Source organism: Mus pahari, unplaced genomic scaffold, assembly GCF_900095145.1.
Source record: "Mus pahari unplaced genomic scaffold, PAHARI_EIJ_v1.1 scaffold_11722_1, whole genome shotgun sequence".
NCBI classification, from domain to species: domain Eukaryota; kingdom Metazoa; phylum Chordata; class Mammalia; order Rodentia; family Muridae; genus Mus; species Mus pahari.
In genome coordinates this window covers 1-4968 of record NW_018393507.1, presented here as the reverse complement: position 1 = coordinate 4968, position 4968 = coordinate 1, and the positions used below count along the sequence as shown (strand labels likewise).

The 4968-nt window shown below is 44.2% G+C and overlaps 1 pseudogene; it reads right to left on the bottom strand.

Moving 5' to 3' along the window:
- Positions 1 to 2662: 2662 nt before the first annotated feature.
- Positions 2663 to 4766, bottom strand: LOC110315580 (annotated as a pseudogene).
- Positions 4767 to 4968: the final 202 nt, after the last annotated feature.

Below are 4968 nucleotides of genomic sequence, written 5' to 3'. Positions count from 1 at the left end.
TGTGTAAGGACTTCTGTTTAGAAACAGTGGAGGAATTTTAATCCAGCACCATTGCTGTTGAGGCAAGGGATCTTATCCAAAGATACAATCCAGCTTAAATGCAGACACACCCTCAGTACATACCTTTTCTCTGTAACTCTTGAGGGATATAGAATAGAACCTCCAAGTTCCTGTCTGCCTGCCAACTCTCCTGCAGTGCTGGAGCTCCCGAGTTCATTTCACTGCCATGGAGACCCATACAACACCCATCCTCCCCACAGTCAGCTGCCACAACACCCATCAACCCAGTAGAAACAACCTATAGAAGTTTTTAATTTACAAGTCAAATTTATATATCAATAAATTCTCTATTAAACCACAAGATACCCACACAATAGTCTCAAAGGTAATTGATAATGATACATACTGCCCACCTAGATCTTACACATGATCCCAATTACTCTATCTCTTTAAGCTTTTTTCCCCACACAGGATTTCTTTGTGTACCCTGGTTGTCCTGGAACTCACTTTGTACATCAGGCTGGCCTTGAACTCAGAATTCTGTCTGCCTCTGTCTTCCAAGTGCTGGGATTTGAGTTGTGTGCCACTACCACCCAGCCACTCTATCCTTGTATCATATTCATAACTACCTGTGGCTATTTAAAATGTTGCAGGGTCAGTAATTCCTTTCTGTCTGTCCACTTTCATCTTGGCTTCTTCCTCTCCTTTGAGTTGCTTTCTGTCCATGCAACACTTTCTGCTACCTCCATTTTTCTCATTCAATCACAGGTCTCCTGCTGCATGAATATTTTAATGGAATTGGACAGGAAAGATCCTTCTAGACCTAATAATGAAGTATTGGTTTGTAGAAGTAAGCAACCATGTTTGAAAGTAATATCTGATTGAGGGCCAGAGAAAATGATTAATTAGAGAAAGATCTGAGAGAACAAGTAAGAAATAGGATATGCCCAACTCTCATGAGAACATCAGCAAGAGGGAGTGTGGTGTGGTATGTGGTTATGTATTGCAGTTTAACAGTTTAGCAAAGTTAGATTACAGATAGAACATACAGGACTCAGGTGAAGACAGAACAGCCCTGAAAATGAGAAGGATCCAGAAGATTAGAAAAAATTGCCAAAGTTAGTATGAGGATAACAAAGCAATTCAGTCAGAAGTTGAAAGAAGCCAGATTTAACCAGTCAACATGGAAGACTAGATTGTATGGAGGCTGGAATCTTTCAGGCCTAGGCCTAGCAATTATTAGAAAAGAGGACACACTCTGGGCTCAGACCAAGCCATGTATTCCCCCAGATTGGATCCAGTTTTCATCTTATCTTATCATCTGAGGAAATAAAAGTGTCATTTACAAGAAACCTCTACTTCAGTGAAGATGAGATTTTTGGCATGGAAAGAAAAAAATTAAAGACAAGTATGAATCTAAGTTCAAGTTTATTAGAAAGAGAAATTAACCAATTTAGGTATGAGGTTGAATGAAAAGAAAGGCTCCTAGAAAAAAAACAGAGAAGACCAAAATAATGAATTTCAACTTCTCCGTACAGAATTACTATTTTATTCATCATACTTTGATCTGGTTTACTCATTAAATAAACCATGAGAAGAATTCACAAAAATATGAGCAAAATCCCAATATTGATGTAGGAAGAATAAATTTACTACTAAATGAATTTACAACTCACTGGAAACTAAAGGTCAGTCTCTGATGGAGGTTTCCCAGGCCTGCCTCTACTGGATCAGGTGAGATGACTGGAGAAGACACAGGTCAGTGTGCAGGGGCGTCATGCTGAAGTCTAGGCTGAACTCATTTCCTTATATTGTCTTTACAGTAGACAGAGACCTGGACTCAGATGCTAGCCATTAAAAGAAAAGTCACACAAGGCAGGTATCTTACACTATAGAAGTAAATAATGAAGCACAAATTCTGATTTGGGATTGTTAAACCATCATACCAAACAGACATCCATGTTAACAACAGTTTCAGTCTAGCAAGTCACACAGGTTAGGAATATGTTCTTTGAGTACTTCCTATCTTACTGGGAGAGATGCACCAGATCTCTGGGTACTGTCCATGCCTATGTCAGTATAGCATAAGACCTGTTAAGGGCCCACAGCAATAGTGCCCAGTGGAAAAAAATGTGTGAACACCCACAATGGTTACTTGTCTTCCCAGTTGCAAAGGTCTCAGGAACCAACTCAGACTTTATTACTGGCAGCAGAAATATAGATGCCTCTTTCCTACCTGTGAGAAAAACACAGCCAGTGAGAGACTGTGGAAGCAATGATGTTGTGAGAGTAGAAAAATCTCCTGGTCAAAACCCAGGGAAGTTTCTTGGACTGTTACTGCAGCTCAGGGGACAGAGGAGACAACAGAATGGAGGATAGTAAGTAAAGAGGATTAACTGGCTTTCTGTAGGTCTGTTCTCAGCTGGGACCTTCTTTTTGACATCTCTCTGTTGCAAATCAGAATTGGGTCTCCATCCCCCCTATCAAGAGGGTAGTGGATCTATCTATATTTCCTTTATGCTTTATGAGAGATTTAAAGTAGGCATAAAAGTCCCAGTGCCTGAGTGGATACATCTTTCTTCTAATGAGGCAGGGAGCATTTATAGCTTGGTCTGCAGATCTGTAGAGAGACTAGTATTCATTCACTGCCCCTTTCTTACCTTTATTTCTTCCATATCAGAAAAATCACCACAGTTCCCACCACCAAAGCTCCAAGAAACAGGCTGATGAGAATTGCTATGATGGGGATTGTTTGTGGAGGCTCTGAGGATGTAAAGAAGGGAGAGGGTTTAGACCCTAGCTCTAAACCCTGATCCTGCTCTTGTTTTCAAAGAGCTCACACTTTTCCCGACAGCAGAGTGTTTGCTCACACCCAGTCCTTACCCCATTTCAGAGTGAGAGGCTCAGGTAACTCTTCATGGTGCACTTGACATGTGTATCTCTGCTCTTCTCCAGAAGGAACCACCACTGCTGCCTACTTCTGGAAGGTTCCATCCCCTGCAGTCCTGGTGTCTGGCAGCTCTATGTCCTGGGTGTGGTTTTTCCCATCCCTCTTCCAGGTCAGGGTGATGTCAGCTGGGTAGAAGCCCAGGGCCCAGGACCTCAGGGTGACATTCCCTTCAGGCCTTACATGGTGGTTCACATGTGTTCGGGGGGCATCTGAGGGGAACATTTGGAAAATTCAGGTATTTTGCACTACTCCTGGGACCTGAGCAGTTCTCATGGCAACATAACTAGAATGATGAGAGAGGGAGCCTAATCCACCCAGCAGCCTGAACTCCAGAACTGGATGATATATTACTTGGAATATTTTACAGTAACCATGTGCCAACACAGGGCAGGGTACTGTGGGCCTCCCTCTAAATAAATAGACTTCTGGTTCTGACTGGGGAGGGGTCTAGGGACTCAGCAACCCTGGAGCCAGACATTCAGTGCCACTGTGCAAGGACAGTGATCAGGCCTGAGAGAGGATGGAAGGGAACTGCTGTTTTATGGCCAAACTGAACTGTCCTGGGAGAAGGGTGAATCTTCTGGAGAGTCCCTCTCTCATGTTGAGTCAGGACACTGAGGAGCTCTCTTTCCCCTTTGATGCAAGACACTGTAAGAATTCCAGCTGCTCTCTGCTGAAGAGGAGGCTTCAGGGAGACACGAGCTACAATCTCAGAAAACAGAAGAGGTTTGTAAGGGTGTCTCTTACCAGAGTGCATCAAGGTCTCCTTTCCAAGGTCCAGGCTTCTAAGAAGGCTTTCCACACACACCCCTAGCAGGTAAGACCTCCAACTTTCTGTCAGGCCTCCTTGATCCTGGTGTTTCTTGAATTCTTCACCTACTATACCCTCTGCAGTCCAAGAGTTCATGTCCTCATTCAGGATTGAAGAATCATAGCCATAGTAGGTGAGCTGGTAGTGACCACCAAGGAAGCTCCCATCATTTGCCACATTGCAGCCATACACTTCCTGCAGGGTGTGATAATCTGCCCCATCCCCATTCACCCTCTGATCAGGGTTCCCTCCCATCTCAGTTATTTTTCCCCCAAATAAACCCCTATCCAGGTAACAGACTGTAGTTCTCTGGGGTCTAAAATCACCAGGTCCTTATGAGTATGGCTGTATCTCTGACTTGGGGACCTAGAGTGGATCTTATTGGGCCAGTCCATGAGGGATCTGAGGATTTATGACCCTAGTCCTCAGATTAGTTACCATTCTTCTCCTTGTAGTGTTCATTCACCATGTACTAAAGTATTCGTCTCCCTGACAGTGCCAAGCCAAGAGCTTTTGCTTTCTCTTTTTCCCAATATTCAGGTGGCTCCTGCTTCATCCAAGCAGCCCGAGGTTGCATCCTTGCATTTGGTTCTTTGCTGTTGAATCCCTGAAACTGTATGGAGTCTACATATCCGACCTGTATAAACATACCATGCTCCGAAATTACAATGTTGAAAGTCTGCAGCCAGTGTGAGCATGTGGGTGGTGCACATTAAGACCCTGACTCTTCAGCCTGAATCCAGAGCAGGTTAGTAGAGAGCAGAACTGGGGTGCTGGTGTGTCTGTGGACCTGAGATGTAGGAGAGCATCAGGGGTTCTCCAAATAGGGGATTTGGAAGGGTCTAGTTATTCAAGGAAGAATGTGGAGAGATGTGGATTTCCATTACTGTTTCTTGCTCCCTAAAATGCCAGTTCCCTCCATGCCTCTCACTCAACTGCACAATAGTGGGTCAGGTCTCTGGCCACCAATAGGAGGAGGAGGCTACAGGGTTCAGGCTTCCTCATCCTCCCTGATGTGTGGAGTCTCAATCGTGCCCTGTATGTCTTCACTTTATAACCTGATGTGGCTGATGCTGATTGGCTTCTCTTAGATTTCCCAAAGGTAGTGATGTCGACCTGATGGGGTGGGTCTTGGAGAGACCAATTCCTGGGTGTGGGGGATTTCTAGGGTATTGATTCCCCACTTTGCACCATTTCTACAGCTTTG